This window comes from Neophocaena asiaeorientalis, unplaced genomic scaffold (genome assembly GCF_003031525.2).
Source record: "Neophocaena asiaeorientalis asiaeorientalis breed wild unplaced genomic scaffold, Neophocaena_asiaeorientalis_V1.1 scaffold77, whole genome shotgun sequence".
Classification (NCBI taxonomy): Eukaryota; Metazoa; Chordata; class Mammalia; order Artiodactyla; family Phocoenidae; genus Neophocaena; species Neophocaena asiaeorientalis.
Genome location: NW_020174645.1, coordinates 3532437 through 3550066, shown reverse-complemented (window position 1 = coordinate 3550066; position 17630 = coordinate 3532437). Strand labels below are relative to the sequence as shown.

The following is a 17630-nucleotide window of genomic DNA, read 5'->3' as shown; positions in this document are numbered from 1 at the left end:
AATTTTTTTTTTTGTTTCTTTTTTTTTTTTTTTTTTTTTGCCTCGCCGTGTGGCATGTGGGATCTTAGTTCCCCGACCAGGGGTCAAACCCTGGCCCCTGGCAGTGAAAGCCCGGAATTCTAACCACTGGACCGCCAGGGAATTCCCTGAGTACTTTTAATATTCAAAGAAACGTGAGCATTTTATAATCTGCTGTTTTCTATGCACCTTGAAGTTGCTTGAGCAGGGGAAATACACTTAAGTTATATTTTATTTACTTGCTTTCTGTAACGCCTCCTTGGAAACTAGGGCCTGCTGTGTAAATCCGCCTTCCTTTGTGGATACTGCTGAACCGTGTCCCGGGGAGCCCGTGTTTTTTATTGGCTCAGCCTGTGTGCATCTCGGGACCGAGTGTTGTCCTGGGTGAAGACAGTTGCATTGAAGTGCGTCAGGAGTGTGTGGTGGCAACGGCCTCTCTATATGCTGAGTAAGCAGCCCCTGGTCATTGAAGTGCATCAGGAGTGTGTGGTGGGAACGGCCTCTCTATATGCTGAGTAAGCAGCCCCTGGTCAATTGCCCTGAGAGTTCCCATGTAGCTTGGGGATTGGCAAACTCTAAAATGCAGATGGACCGAAAGAGCCTTATTGGGAACTGACCAGATGAACCTGGATAGGGTCCCAGAGACCATAAAACCACACGTGTTTCTGTTTCTGGCCTGGGGGTGACCAGCTCTCTCCTCTGAGCTTGGCCGAAGCTCTATTCACAGTCAGGCTCAGGGAACGTCTCTGAGAACAGTGTCGTGGACAAGGTTCCAGAACCTTAAAAGGTGGTGCCGATGGGTCACAGGGATAATAAACCCTGGGAGTGCAATATTGCTAATGCCCTTTCCCACACTGGAAATGTCCAAATACATTCTGCACTGCTTTGACCTTCCTGTCTGGGACCAAAGCATGGGTGTCCACACCGAGCGATTCTAGGACAGTCTGGGGGCACTTCTATCATCCCTACTCAAAGTTGGATACCAGGGGTGAGATCCTTGCACATAAAACCCTCTGTCCTACAATTAATTCTGCAATCCCCATATTTGTGTTATTGACTCTTTGCCCCAAAACTCCCTTTCCCTACGTCTCCCCATATCTGGCTCCTTCTTGATTCGACTGTTAAGAGGCACCTTCCCTGACCAGGAAAGCCAAGCTGGCTCTCCATTCCCCTTGCCCATCCCTCTCTGTCTACATCTTCATCCTCTTCCATCTTCTTCATAGATATTATCAGTGTTTGAGGTTTACGATTCATCATCTGTGTTCCTCCCCAGAAGGACAGATCCATGACGGTAGGCTTCCCATCAGTTTTGTCCACAGCTGTGTCCCCAGCACCTAGAACAATGCCTGGGGCACTTACGATCTGTCAAGTGAATGACTGAATCCCGTGCTGTAATCTGAGCTACCGGGATCATCTAGTTCTTGAAGGCTACACGGTTGGAGATGATCTACACCAGCAGTGATCTGCATTTTGGTTTGAGGGCGGCCACAGTTCCGTGGGAAAGAGCCCCGTGAAGGGGCAGAGGTGGATGGATGGGGATTTGGGGACAGAGTGAGACAGTCCTATGTTCCCTTTCCCAGGACCTTTTCTATCAATTCTCCAGATCGACCAAGATCTGGCTGAGGTTGTGTTATCTCTTTACTCGAAGTCCTTAGGATTTTGCTGTATGTCTCATGAGTACCAGTCAGTTCCCTGGGGCTTCTGCAGCCTCCTGCTCTTGTAAGGATGAGTGTCGTGCCTTTCTCTTGTGGGCAGGTGTTGGTTCCGAGAGGAGCTAGAAAGTGATGTATATTGACCTGCCAGGAGGCTGGAACCAGGACGGGGTATGGACCTGCAGTCAGCCCAGTACAGCCCACCGACCAATCCAGCTTGCCGCCTGCGTTAGTAGAAAATGTCTTATTGGAACACAGCCTGTTCATTTGTTCTGAATTGTCTAGGTTTGCTTTAACGCCGTGATGGCAGAGGTGAGCATCTTGGACAGAAAGTGTATCCTTGGTCAGAACTTTAATGTTAGCATCTTGTAATAAAGTAACCTAAGGAGAATACTGGTGAATGGGGACTATTATTCTGTTGTTATAGGGCTTCAGCGCATATTGTCTCCTAGTGTGGCCTTTCCCAATGAGACCTTTGCTTGGTGAGACCCTCCAATGCTCTTTGGCCAGAGGTGAACTCTTCTGTCACGATGCTGCCTGAAGACCTAACTCATGGCACTGGTCTGAGTGGGGTGCTCGTCACTGGGTCAGGGCACATGGTGGGATGGGACAGAACCTAGGGCAGAAGGAGGTGGTGAAACGTGGGCAAGGATGGAGAGCCTGGCAGAACAGGAAAGGAGGGCAAGATACAGGTTGGCTCGGACAACCTTTCCTCGGCTGCCAACACTCCCCCATGGGGCTCATCTTCTGTGCTGTTCCTGTATTAGTGACAGGTGCCTGGTGCAGCCCTGGGAGGGGTCCAGCGGATGCGAGCGGTGCGCTCATTTTGGCTGCATTGCCGGCGCTGGTCTGTTCTCTGTGGCACTCGCTCCGCCATCCCCCAGCTTCTCCCCCGCTGGAGCCGTCTGAGCTGCTTGCTTCTCCCTGGCTTCTCCGAGGAGGCTGGTGTCTGTTTGCTGTGCTCACCGCAGGTCTGTGACGATTAGTGTCTCCCCATCTGGCTGATCTTTACTTAGGGATGGTTTCTCGCATTTGGCTTTAATTCCCACTGGCTGGGAAGTGCCAGGGTTGGATGGTTGAGTGGTGTCATGTATCGCAGCGCACCTCCTGCATCCCTGTGAAGAGTGGCTCTGAAATGCTTCCAAGGGACCAGAGCTATTTAGTAAAGTTTGCGGTGGAACCAGAGTTGGTAGTTCATCTTTTCTCTTTAATCAGTTGTTTTAGCTGCTTTCCAAACCCGTAACTGCCGCAGAGTGGCCTTCAGGGGAGCATTTTGCCTACTGCTCTTAGGGTGTAAGTAACTTTTATGTAATTCTTCCTTCCCGCCCCCCTTCTTCTCCGTTCCCTTCATCCCCCTCCCCCTCCTCCTACTTCTTCTCAGTGGCAACTAACCCTGGACCACTTATGCGTGATGTGAGGGTGCTAGATTACTCGTCCATGGAATGTTCAAACAAAATTGGGCTTGTTATTGTATCAGTCTGCTGAGGGCTGGAAGCCACTTTTGTAGTTAGGACAGAAAAACTTGAAGTGGAAGCACTAGCACTCAGGTACACAGGAAGTAGGACAGATGATAAGCCAGGAACAGAACACAGGAAACTCAGGAACCATAGCCGGAGTGGGAATCTACCCACCCCTGTGCTGGGAGGCAGGAGGAGGTGATCCTGGGGCCCAGGGATGGGGTCCCCTAAGGAACACCGTCTTTGGGGTCAGCGCCTCTGGGAGCCAGAACCCATCAGGGGAAGGCTTGGGAATGGATCTGAGGGCAGACAGGCTCCGGCCGATGCCCTTTTGTTGTACGATGTGAGTCTGAGGTCCCAAGGTGTCCCGGAAGCCTGTGCATTCAGCACCTGGCCACGCTGAGCCTCGGTCCTGCTCACGTCTTCTCATGGCTCACCCTTGGCCCAGAGCGCTCCATTTGGTTGATTTCTTGTCTCTTTCACCTTCAAAGCCAACTCTCATAGAGGGTTCTCCTGGCCACTCCAGCTAAATTCGTTCTCTCTTTCGTCTATAATTCATGCTTATTTACGTGATGCTTTATGCACTGCCTGTCTCAGTCTGGCTCCAGTCACGAGAAAGAATTTGAGCAGGGAGAGGTTGATATAAAGGACCGTTAATTATAACAGGGACTAGAGTGATGAGAGATTGCTTGCTAAGAAGTGAAGAGAACTCTGAAGAATATGGGAATGGCTGAGTCAGGAGCCTCCACTGCCCTGGGGTGGAGTTAGGGCATCTGAGCCAGAGGCCTTCCCCCAACCTTCCGAGATCTAGACCTCGCTGGAGAGGGTGCACTCACAGCCCACTGAATGAGGAGAAGCTGCTGAGGTAGCATACCAGTGGAAATGGCTGGAAGTCTGGGGACAGCTGTCCACAGGGAGCTGTCTCTTCAGAAGCGCTTGCTACCAAACCACTCAAAGTGGACGCTGGTGAAAGCTGCAGGGCACTGGGTGCTGCAGGAGGTGGACACAAGGGTTGGGGCGGGGGGAGCCACCAGTGCTGGAAGAGTGCCCCAGAATCAGAAAGCACACACTTTCCTACTCAAGTGTCTCTCCAGCGCCCCCTACTGACATAGCGTAACTCTTGCCCATCGGCAAAGGACAACTGTTAAAGGCTCAGATCCATTTTCCCAGAGCAGGTCATGAGGGGTGAATTTGGTTGGAGCCAAGAGGCACTGAATTGATGACCAGAATACTCTCTGTCTTCCTCCACTGGATCACAAGCTCCTCAATGGGAGGGACCCTGTTTGTTTTGCTCACCAGATGTTTTCTCAGCACCAAACGTGGTGCCTGATACACAGTATCTGCTCAGCAAATGAGCAAATGGTTATATTTACCATCAGAACCTGAACCCACTAGCTGGATAGCCCTCATCTGCTGTATTAGTTTCCTTTTGCTGCTGTAACAAATCACCACAAACTTAATGCTTTAAAGGAACACAAATTTATTATCTTAAGAGTCTGGAGGTCACAAGTCTGAAATGGGTTTCTGCCAGTTTTGTTATCCTATTGATTTACCTGGTTGGGGGGGGCGGGCGTCCATACTGACAAAATTTTCAATTGTTTTCTCCTTTGAGTTAGTTGTCAAGGAAATATTTTGGTCAAGAGTACAGGCTCTTGGGTCAGCCTGCCTAGATGGAAATTTGGACCCCAGTGTTTACTAGTTTTGTCATCTTGGGCAAGTCACTTAACCTCTCTGAAACTCAACCTTCGTCATCTGTAAAATGTAAAAATGAGGTTGCCTGCCTCTTAGAGTTTTATGAGGATTAAAGATGTACTGCAGGAACACAGCTGACAAAAATCCAGGGGAGGGAGAGGACCCCAAACTCTCCTTGAGATCCACTCCCTCCACCCCCAATTCCATTTTACTCCTCAACCCTTGCTTAACCCAAATTATTTAACAAACTCAAGTGCCTATTGTGGAAAAAAAAAAAGAGGAGCACGTTGGCCTGGCACATTGTAAACACTCAATGATATTTAGCCATCGTTGTTTTCATCATCACCATTGTGCTGTCCGACCACGTGTAAATATATGTGTCAGATTTGGGTGAAGGTCAAACAGAAGTTCAATCTCGGTACAGGTGGTGGATTCTCCACCTAGAGGAAAGAAAGAGCTCGATTTGATGAATCAGATACAGCTGTGGTGCAGGATGGAGAGGAATGATGATGGTGGGTAGGTAGTCAAGGCGGCTGCTGCCCCCTGAACATCTCACTCAACCTCACAGCCTCCTCTGAGGAGGGACTGCTATCTTGGGCTTCAACCCCAGTATTACGATTTAGAAGGTTGCTGCCACAGTGTGTGAGCCTGTGTAGTGTGGGGTGCTGTGGACACCCCTCGGGTAGCAAACCAACCTCTACTTCAAGAAGGTAAATATGCAGCTTTAGGGGAAATCATAATAAAACTGGGAAGAGACCCCAGGCGTGGAAGCCAGGGTGGGGCTGATGCAATAGTCCAGGCAGGAGGGTCTGTAGAAGGACAGAGAGTGGTGATGTACTCATCCACCCACTCATCCATCCATGCATCCATGCATCCACCCATCCATCCATCTATGCATCCATCCATCCATCCATCTATCCATCTATCCATGCATGCATCCATCCATCCATCTATGCATGCATGCATCCATCCATCCATCCATGCATGCATGCATCCATCCATCTCTTGGTCCATTCGTCCACCCATCTGTCCATTCATCTGCCCATCCATCCATGTATCCATCCCTCCATCCATCCGATGGTCCATCGATCCATCCATCGAACGATCCATCGATTGATCGTCGATCCATCCATCCGTCCATCCGTCCATCCATCTGGTCAATCGTTATACAATCGACCACTTATTTAGCATACACTGTGTGGTGGATTCATTACTTTTTGGTGCATGGAAAGGGATAAAATGGAATTGATGGAAATTTTGAGTTGATCACCAGGCCTTGGAAACCATTGTGTCTCATGTTTCCATTTTAGCAGACAGCACAGATGGTCAACACCTTCAAAAATCCCATCTTAAAAAGGGCAGTCAGAAAAGAGGAGTGTCGCAACCTAGGGCAATAACGATGTTCTCTGCATCATCTTTAAAATCTAAAATTTAAAAATAGTCTTTGTGCTGCCCCCTCCATGGCTGGGAAATGCCAACTTTGTGCCTGTTTCTCTTCCCTTCATAAGGAAAAGCCCTTCTTTTCTTTATGAAAGCATGAGTTTTCTTTTCTCCCCCACCCCCCCCCAACTCTGTCCTTCATTCCCTTTCAACTCTCTGCAGTTTTATGTCCAATTACCCAACTTTGAGCTTAGAGATTTATTTCCGTGGGTGGCTTGGAGTTTAGGGTTGCAGCCCACCATTCCACTACAGTTCTTAAAACTAAAAAGCCCAGCTCTACTCATGCAGATCAGAAACACATTATCTTTCAAAACGTTGGAATCAACAAATGAACCTGCTTGGTGAGTTTCTAAGCAACTGGGCACACAAGCAAGGAAAAAGCAAGAGATAATCAGATGCCTTTTTAGCCGTCTTGGCCTGAAACTTTACAGCAAGGCCTGGGCACAAATACTTCTTTATTTCAAATAATATTTGTGGGTCTACTCTGTGTTCTAGTGAATGACGATGAACAGACACACAGAGTCCCAGCCCTCCCGGTGCTTACATTCTAGGAGAGGAGAGTACGGAATATAAGAGACAAGTACATCTGATCACTTCAGACAGTGATGTACGCTGTGGAGAAATTCACGCTGGGTCACAGAACAGAGACCCTGGGATGGAGGCGGGCAGTGCTAAGTGATCAGGAAGCTGTCTGTCTAAGGACCTGGCGTTTGCTCTGAGAACTAACTGACGAGCAGCCAGCTCTGGAGGGCTGTGCAGGAAGCGCATTTCAGGCGGAGGGAGCAGTGTGTATCGTCAGGCAGAATTAAACTTGGTTTATTCGAGGAACTCAAAGAAGGCCAGGCTATTGGAATGTAGACCGCAAGGCGGGGGTCAGCGGGGGAGGCAGGGGAAAGAGATGAGATTGGAGAGGAAGCCAGGGGCAGCTTTTGCAGGCCTTGGTAGTAACAGATAACCTTTCATGGGCTTTCCAGTGTCCAGTTATTGGTGTCTGTATTAGCTTCCTCTTGCTGTTGTAACAAATTACCGCAAACACAGTGGCTTTAAACAACACAAATCTATCTTGCAGTTCTGGACATCAGAATTCTGAGACGGGTCTAGAGGACAAAATCAGGGTGTCGGCAGAGCTGCATTATTTTGGAAGCTCTAGGGGAGAATCTTTTCCTTGCCCTTTCCAGCTTTGAGAGGCGCCCGCATTCCTTAGCTCATGACCCCATGTCACACATCACTCTGACCTCTGCTTCTGTTACCGTGTCTCCTTCTCTGACGCTGACCCTCCAGCCTCCCTCTTGTAAGGACCCTTGTGATCACACTGGGCCACTGCATAACGCAGGACACTCTCCCCAGCTCAGCATCCTTAACTGAATCACATCTGCAAAGCCCCTCGGTTGTGTAAGGTCACATATTCACAGGTTCTGTGTCAGGCAGTGCCTCCGCAGCTGCGTGACCTTGGGCAAGTGACTTAAGTGTTCTGTGATGGCTCAGTTTCCCCATTGGGAAAATGGCCCAGGGCTGTGGTGAAGTCGCATGTGGGAATTTCCCAGAATAGAGCCTGGCGTTAAATTAGTTGTCCGAAATAGGAGTGGTGGCCGTTAGCTCAGGACGGTAGTAGCACGCAGAGTGGACAAGAGAAGGGACTTCTGGCACCGTGGTATTTTGAGGTCATTGGATTAGACAAGACACAGGTGTGACGTGTAGCGAGGAGTTTTCACGGTGGGAGCCTGCAGAGCCGGAGGGGGACCGTGTCAGGGGAGCCCAGGCTGATGAGCATTCTGGCTCTAGCTTGCAGGTGGGGAGCTATATCTCTGAAAGATGTTTTCCTTTCTTTTTCTTCGATTCTTGCTCCCATAGAGGGAGGCGTTCCTCCTCCTGCTTCCCCATCCCGGCCGCCCAGGGCAAAGCCATATGAAACCATATTGATTTGTTGGCACTCTGCTCCCTTGCTGTCTGGGTCCAGGCTGCCGGTCCAGTGGCTGCAATTCACTCCGCTTGCCTTGTTGAAATTCCAAGTGTTCTGTACACCCTGTATTTTCTTGGGATCGTAGTCCTGGTGGCACAAAACAATCAGGGACTTAAATCTCGTGAAGCTCCTGTTTCATGTCACAGGGCGTCTCTCTCCCTCCCTCTGTGGCTGTTTTCTTCTTTGCCCGTTTGCTCTGCATGTGGCCCAGGATGCAGAGGGGGCAGACGTTGTCCTGGGAGTCTCCAGCCCAGATCCAGCTCTAAGGAGGGATGTTTTGCCCCAGGCAAGGTCCAGCAGGCACCTCCTGGGCCTCTTGGGGTCTGTTACAGCTCCAGGGGGTCTTAAGTAATTAAGTCGGTAATTCAGAAAGCTTTGAAGGCTTGTGGATAGCTTTTTCCCCTGTCCTTTGTCTTTTGTTTTGTTTAAAACTTAAAAGTAAAATCGAACTGAATAGCGCTTGAATGCATCCTCCTAAAATCTTACGGATAAGGCTCAAGCGTTCACGGACTACCTGCAATTCCAACCCCCTTCCCTAAATGAACTCCATTTTATCCTTTTATTTTTTTCATCCAGGGCTTTGTATCTACCTTCATACACAGATATGTGGCTGCAGACAACAAAGGATTTTGTTTTATATGTGGCTGTGTGTGAAAACAAAGGGCATTGTGCTGTGTATCACATTCTTTACAGCCAATACTGTGTCTCGGAGGCTTTTTCATACCCGTGTGAATTAGAGCTGCCTCGTTCATTTTTTTAAAAACTGCTCTTTAGTAGTCTGTGGTAGGCTATTCCATAGTTTATTTCCCTACTGATGAATATTTAGGTTGTTTCTATTTCTTTCTTTTTTTTCTCTCTCTCTCTCTCTCCCTTTTTTTTTTCTTCTACTACCATGAATCTTGTAAAGCTCCACCTGGTTTAGAGGTGAAAAGTGGGTTCTAGATCATGTGCCAAGGTGTAGGGGCTGTTAGAGGCAAGAGTGAAACTGGTGATCAGTCAATAGTCTGTGAGTTTTCCTGGGGCTGTCATGAAGAATTACCACCATCGGCATGGCTTAACACAACAGGGGTGGATTCTCTCATCGTTCCGGAGGCCAGAGTTCTAGAAACAAGGTGTTGGCAGGTCGGTGGCCTATGTGCAGCCCCTCCCTGCTTCTTACCCCTGTAGTAGGTTAAATAGTGTCCCTCCCCCGCCCAGATTCACGTCCACTGGAATCTCAGAATGTGACCTTATTTGGAAAAAGGGTCTCTGCAGATGTGATTAGTTACGATGAGGTTATACTGGATGCTTAAATTCAACGCCCAGTGTACTGTTGAGGAGGGGACACGCAGAGACGCAGACACACACACAGCCCTGTGATGACAGAGGCTGAGATGGGAGTGATGTGGCCACAAGCTAAGGAATGCCTGGGGCCACCTGAAGCTAGAAGGCAAGGGAGAACCTAGAATCTTCAAGTCATCAGAGGCAGCACAGCCCTGCTGATACCTTGTTTCTAGAACTCTGGCCTCCTACACCTTCAACATCTTCAGTGCGATTTGATGTTCTGGAAAATGACTCTAAAAGCCTATTAGGTCTTTAGTCATTAAATCAGCTACAAAGCCTTCACATTCTGTAGTGTTGATTAGACTCCACTTACCAGGAAAAGAAAGAGATTCCAATGCCTCTGAAAGGTATGTTTGTGGAACCCTGACTTCCAAAGTCCATCCAGATGACCTGCGTCCCGCTTCTTCCACCAAAGCTAGTGAGTCGGTGTAACAACACCTTGCTATAGGAATCCAGGGTAAGCCTGACTCAGCTCCGTCTTTGAGGCTTTCCTTATATATAAAAAAGAGCAAGGTGGTCTGCAAGCAGCCGTTCCCTTGGCTATATAGTCAGAGTTTCACCTGATTGAGCCAACCTGTTCACAGCTGAAAGGAGCAATTTGAATTGTCCAGGAGAAGGTGTGTCCAGTGGACATACTTTACAAATGACCAGAAATAACCATTTTGGTTAGATTGAAGCCACACACTTTGTAAGTGCCACCACAGGCACCTGTCAAATTGCGGGATGCAGGTCAACTCCCCACAGCCGAGCGTTATCCTGACACGTGATACCAGTGAGCATATTCAGTGAACCTATCGCCGCAGTGGCCCCATAGCTGGCTGTAGCTGTTCTGTCATTTCCTAACTTACTTAAAAATAACAGTATAAAAAAGATTGCCCTTGGAGAGTGAACTGGAGTCAGCTAAGTGGAAAAGGAGAAGGAAAAAGCCCATTAAGATGTTTGGTTCCACTGACCCGTGCCTTTCTGGCAAACCTTTGCTGACATATAATATCTGAAGATGAACTGGAAAAACAGACCCAAGAAGCAAGCCTAGGGATGAAACTGGTGGCTATCAGTTGAGGGAACGAAGGGATGGAAGTCTGGGTGTTTCTGTTACAGTAATGTGACATGACAGATTTCCAAGGCTCTGTCAATACCGTGAATACTTACGACCTATCTATCTCACCAAAAACCTCCGTCAGGCGGCACATCCAGCAAAGACTCCTGCTCGGGAATTGTTCTGTTCTGTTGGGTGATGAGCCCTGAATGACAAAATTGAGATCAATTAGGTGAAGGGTTTGTGCTTCTGTTTAACACGGAGGCTGTATTCTGAAGAAATAAATTTCTTTTTGAAAAAAAAATCTCTTTTGCTGTTGGCGGGTGAACTGGATTATTTGTCACAAGAAGGAGTTGCCCATATGCAAGTGTTTCTGGGTACTGACCTCCAGGGGCCTCCTCTGAGACTCAGGTTCCTGTTTTGTTTGCTTGTTTGTTTGTTTTTAACATTTTTATTGGAGTATAATTGCTTTACAATGGTGTGTTAGTTTCTGCTTTATGACAAAGTGAATCAGTTATACATATACATATATCCCCATATCTCTTCCCTCTCGTGTCTCCCTCCCTCCCACTCTCCCTATCCCACCCCTCTAGGAGGTCACGAAGCACCCAGCTGATCTTCCTGTGCTATGCGGCTGCTTCCCACTAGCTAGCTATTTTACATTTGGTAGTGTATATATGTCCATGCCACCCTCGCACTTTGTCCCAGCTTACCCTTCCCCCTCCGCATGTCCTCAAGTCCATTCTCTAGTAGGTCTGCGTCTTTATTCCCGTCCTGCCCCTAGGTTCTTCATGACCTTTTTTTATAGACTCCATGTATATGTGTTAGCATACGGTATTTGTTTTTCTCTTTCTGACTTCACTCTGTATGACAGACTCTAGGTCCATCCGTGAGGTTCCTGTTTGAAATGACAAACCAGAGTCCTAGCAAACAAGAGGACTTTGCCCACCTGTGTGCTGGTCAGTGAAGGGACAGCCCCTTCTCCACAGCTGGGGAAGTGTGGAGGCATGTGTGCTTAAGAGGTGTCAGGCTGCCACAGCTTGGATCTAACTTGCCATTTACTTAAACTTTGTGATCTGAGCCGGCCTTTGGAGCCTCAGTCATCCTATCTGCAAAAGGGGTATGTAATATAATTCCTACTAGGACAACCTCAGCAGGTTACTTTGAGGATTAAATGAGGCAACAGTATATGTGCAGTTCTTGTTACAAAGTAAGAATACGATAGATGTCAGCAACTTCTTTTTATTAGTAACCCAGCATGCTTAAATGGGAGACATTTAAGAATAGTGGTGAAATTAAAAATATTTCCTAACAGGGTGGCATGGTCACTGACCTCACATGACCCATGGGACTAGATGCAGCTTGTAATTGTCGAAGTCCCTCCTCTCCCCCCAGCGCACACCAGCTGTACATCGGCCCCGCCTGAGAGAAACGGCAAATAAATGTTGCAATGTTTTTTTTTTCTTTGCATAGCTTATCGCAGAGTCCAGCACATCTTTTTCTAAATAACTTTAATTTTGCAAACTGCCAAGATGGCGTTTTTGATTGGCTTGAACTCTTTTTAAACAGCGCGAGGCGCAGCACGTGGCCGGGTCCCCCCGCCCGGCAGCTCCACAGGGTTCTTATCTTTGGGATCCTAAGCCTCCTGAGGACAGGCACACAGTCACACGTTTATAAAACGCTGCGGTGCCTGCAGTGCTGCAGATACCACAGGTCACCGGGCTTAACATCAGCCTCTCCAGGACCAGGTTCGCATGTGGATCGGTGGGTGGTGGGCGTGAGAGCAAAGAGGAAGGACGGGGACAGGAGAACAGGCTCGTTCCGCTCATCTCCCTAGTCCCAGTCTCCAAAATGCAGTGCGATTGGGTTTGAGCCAGTTGGGTCATGATTTTTATATCTGAAGGAAAGACCCTGACATCAGTGGATAAGGTACATGTGATAGAACCCAGAGAGGAAAATTCCAAACAAAGCAAAAAAAAAAAAACCCAAAGCAGGATCTCTAACAGATGCCTGCACTCCCATGTCCATTGCGGCAGTATTCACAGTAGCCAAGACTGGAAACAGTCTAAAGGTCTCTCGACAGGTGAATGGATAAAGTGATGGAGCCATCCAATGGAATATTACACAGCCTTAAAAAAGAAGGAAATCCTGTCCTGTGCAATGACAAGGATGAACCAGGAGGACATGTTGCTAAGTGAAATAAGCCGGTCACTGAAGGACAAATACTGTATGATCTCACTTAAGTGAGGAATCTAAAATATCCAACCTTGTAGAAGCAGAGAGTAGAACGGGGCTGGAGGGAGGAGTAAATGGGAGGTTGCTATTTAACAGGGGTACAATTTCAGTTATGCAAGAGGAATAAATTCTAAAGATCTGCTGTACAGTTACTGCAATGGTCCAGGCAGGACGGGATGGGACTTACACTGAAGGACGCTGAGACATTATCAAGGAGCAGAATTGCAAGTGTGCTTTTTGTTTGTTTGTTTTGTTTTTGCGGTATGCGGGCCTCTGACTGTTGTGGCCTCTCCCGCCGCGGAGCACAGGCTCTGGACGCGCAGGCTCAGCGGCCATGGCTCACGGGCCCAGCCGCTCCGCGGCATGTGGGATCCTGCCGGACCGGGGCACGAACCCACGTCCCCTGCATCGGCAGGCGGACTTTCAACCACTGCGCCACCAGGGAAGCCCACAAGTGTGCTTTTTGATGGGGAGCCTTCGAGCTGGTTCCTTTTCTTGCCCTGCAAGAAAACCATTTGAGGATTCTGGATTTCATTATGAATTAGGAGTAAAGTCTTGATCATCAGCTACATTTGTTGTTACCAGAGATCCCCTTTAAATTTGCCTCTACGTAATAGGAAATGGTTAGCCCGAAGGAAGTTTCTAAGAATAGGTGATTGGATATCAGCTGCGTTTGCAAGTGTTCCTGCATGAGGCAGACTTTGTCTGCTGTTGTGCTGTGTTGTTTATCGTCGTGGAGGTAAGTTGTGCTTCTTGTGATAATAAGCAGTGTGTTACCACAGCTGCCAGGTGTTTAACGGGTTAATCTCTGAGGTTAACGAAGGCGGTTGATTCCCCGGGAGTCTGCCTTCCCGGCTCTGTGGCTGCGCCCACACTCTGAGGTCTCAGCCTGCCTTTCAGGTCCTGCTCTGTGTCAAGGTGTTCTTGGAGAGGGTGCTTATTCATGGCACAGGCGCCAGAGGTGGGAGCTAATTATGCTTGTTCCTGCTCAACCGAGGCAAGAAGGTGGGAAACAGGTCAGCAGCGCCCTCCTTGGCAATGGATTTCAGCCCTCTCTGCTCGGTGGGAACATGGCAGAGAGCTTCTATATCTCTCAGGAACACTTGGTCACTCTATTTTCTTGATCTAAAGATCACAGATGTGATGGAAGGTCTTCAGGACTGGCCTGGGAGATACGTTTTATTTTTTAGTTCATTCCTCTTTTGCTTTTTTCCTTAACATCTCGGTTTTCGTTTCCTTTCTTGAAAATTCAGATTCTGCTAAAACGAACTATTGTAACCATCTAGCAAACCTTTTCAGATAGGTTCACGTTTCACTGATCATAGATTTAGAACACCCAGACTAGGGAAAGTTAACGCCGTAGAGTGTTGTATTCTTGTATTAGGATATGGAGGGAATTTCAGAGTACAAGTGCTCCCGAACCTTCAAGAACATTTAACAAGCGCTGTGCCAGTTGTCATTTTATTGCCTGTCAGCTCCCACTCTGCCCTTCTCTTCCTCCTGTGGGATCTTGGAGCTGGACCCTGCAAACATTTTTTTCCTTTGTCAGCTGGTGCACTGCTGGAGTTTTCCAGCAGAGGCCGCTGGAGAGACAGGGCAAGATGTAGCAGGGGCCAGGATTTTCTAACTGACTTCACTGTGGTCTGGTTTTTGTCCCCTGTGGCACAGCTCCCAACAGCATGCGAAGACACTGTGGTGATCATCACCCAGTGAGTTTCACTGGCCCGCAGGTGGGTGACTTCCTGCTCACCTGCTGGGGACCAGCTTGCCCATGGCCCCCAGCGTATTCTCCATCAGCACGGGGCCGCAGTCACGTCCTCTGCAGTGAGTCTGAACCTCAGCCTTGGGGAGAGGATGCGCTTCATGTTTTATCCTTTCTTGGGCACTCCGCCCCAGCCCTAGAGCTGGTCACTGGGGCTCACGTTTGCCATTCTTAGATTCTCTAGACTTCTTTTCTTCTCTCCTAGTTACCCACCTTTCATTAGTTGGAAATTCCCATCGTAATTTTTTCCTGATCAAATGACTGGTGCGGTTTCCGTCTCCTGACTGGACTCTTAACTGATACATCACCATATATGGTTATGTATTAACATCAAGAGACATTAGTGGTTATTTCCCATAACGAGTTCTGATTTGACTGATCATGTTTAAATATGTTTCCCCAGGATCCTTTCAGGCTACCTTTTCAGTGAATGAAAGCATAATTTTCTTTAAGCTTACTAGAGTATTACAGATACTGAAAAGTAATCACGCCATTTCTTTTCTGAACACTTGATGGTTTAGACCGGAGATTCTTACTCTTTAGTTCTAGAATCATGTGGGGAGCTAGTTTTTTTTTTTTTAAAGTAATATATGTTTAATCAAATGCCTATAAAACAACATTTATGTCAACTAGTCACTTGCATCTCAACTCAGTAGGGGAGCTAGTTTAAAATGTGGATTCTTACGCCTCGCCTCTAGAGGCTGAGTACTCTGATTTACCATTAAATGGCCTTTTCTGTGTATATTTTTCACACTTAATCCTCACAACCATCCTGTTAAATGCCTTGATTTCATTTTACTGCGTTATGGCTCAAAGAAGTATCTTGTAGGCAGGTGAGGGGTTGGTTCGGGGCAGAAACCAAGCCCAGGGCTTTTGATCTCAGACCCCATTTCCTTTCCACTACACTGCTTTTCTAGCACAGAATGAAACCTCCTTTCTGTTTCTTTCATACACAGGATGAGGAAGTCGAGTCAGGCAAATAATTTCAGTTTTCAAAATATTTTTTTTCTCATCGAAGAGAATGTGAAACAGAGACACCTGTAGAGAAGAAAATAAAAATCATCTTTTTTCCCACTCGCTAGAGGCACGTTGTGATGCGTGTAATTCCAGGTTCTTTTCTGTGCACCTGTCTTGTCTTTAACAAGAGATGGTCTTATTTTACGTTCTACCCTTTCGGGTTTTTTTGTTTTTTTAACATCTTTATTGGGGTATAATTGCTTTACAATGGTGTGTTAGTTTCTGCTTTATAACAAAGTGAATCAGTTATACATATACATATGTTCCCATATCTCTTGCGTCTCCCTCCCTCCCACCCTCCCTATCCCACCCTTCCAGGCTGTCACAAAGCCCAGAGCCCTAAGATTGCTTTGGCTCTTCGGGGTCTTTTGTGTTTCCATACAAATTGTGAAATTTTTTGTTCTAGTTCTGTGAAAAATGCCAGTGGTAGTTTGATAGGGATTGCATTGAATCTATAGATTGCTTTGGGTAGTATAGTCATTTTCACAATGTTGATTCTTCCAATCCAAGAACATGGTATATCTCTCCATCTATTTGTTTTATAGTTGGACTGGTTTGCTACCGTTGCATGATAAAGTTCCATAGAATTCAGCCTAAAGCCACAGTCATTTAGGGTCACTCATGCGGTGGCTGGGCAGCTGGGGCAACTGGGCCAGTGTGGCGGAGTTCAGCTGGGGTGGTCGCATGGGGTGCCTCTGGCTCTCATCCTTCTCCTGGGACCAGCCTGGGCCTGTTCTTTTCATGGCCATGGTCGACACACAAGAAGGCAAGCAAACTCAACCATAAAAAAGAAGGAAATAATGCCATATGCAGTAACATGGATGGACCTAGAGATGATCATACTAAGTGAAGTCAGTCAGACAGAGAAAGACAAATACCATATGATAGCACTTATATGTGGAATCTAAAATAGGACACAAATGAACATATCTATGAAACAGAAACAGACTCACAGACATAGAGAACAGACTTGTGGTTGCCAAGGGGGAGGGGGCGTTGGGGGGATGGATTGGGAGTTTGGGGTTAGCAGATGCAAACTAGTACACATAGGATGGATAAACAACAAGGTCCTCCTGTAGAGCACAGGGAACTATATTCAGTATCCTGTGATAAACCATCATGGGAAAGAATATGAAAAAGAATCTGTATGTATGTATAACTGAATCACTTTGCTGTACAGCAGAAATTAACGCAACATTGATTGTAAATCAACTATACTTCAATAGAATAAATTAAAAAAAAAAAAAAAGACAAGCAGAAATGCATGCAGTGCCTTGCAGCCTGGGCTGAGAACAGGAACACTGCTTCTTTGGCCTCCTTGCCGCAAGAGGACGAATGATTTTCTTTCTCTGCGCCTCGCCCCAGCCTCCTATATGCAAAGGAGAAAAACACTCTCACTTTCTCCTGAATTCCTCTCAGTAATAGCTCCTGTCACTTTGCGTTATCTATTTATACTCAAGCTCATTTAAAACACCATCTGATAAAATAACCTGTATAATTTTCTTCACAGTTGACTATGCGGAAAAAATAATCATTATGTTATTAGATCATGGCACTCTATTTGACGCGGGCTCTAAGCTCCCAGTGAAAGTGTTGAATAGCTTAAACTTCCCACAGAAATGGAAATGAAGAGGAGAATCCAGTCTGGGTTAATGCAGGCGCCTGGGACTCTGGAGGTTCACGGGTCTCCCTGCGGTGGGGGAACTGGATTTTTTTCTTCAGCAGAGGTGGAGAGAGGGGACCTCTGGGCTGAGGCTTGATGTGGGTAAATGTGGCCCTGCCCTTTGCCTGGCTCCGTTTTTTTAACCACTTCCTGTCGTCAGCATGTTTTCAAGCTCTAGTCCAGACAGAACAGTGTAACCGGGCCCCTGAGAGTCCTCGTGTGATGTAATCCCATTGCAAGAAAACCGAGGGTCACACATCCAAAGCCCACCTCGTCACTCTCCCAGGCCCTCCCTTGGGTCCTTAGAGGCCCCACCAGATGGGTCCCCTTCCCTTTTCTCAGCTCCCTTTTCTTAGAATGTCACTATTTTATTTC

At 47.4% G+C, this 17630-nt stretch overlaps 1 protein-coding gene across 1 annotated transcript in view; it reads left to right on the top strand.

Moving 5' to 3' along the window:
* LOC112408725 (transmembrane protein 132B) overlaps positions 1 to 17630 on the top strand; it is a 220400-nt gene that overhangs the window by 143591 nt on the left and 59179 nt on the right. The gene's annotated exons all lie outside the window — the stretch shown is intronic.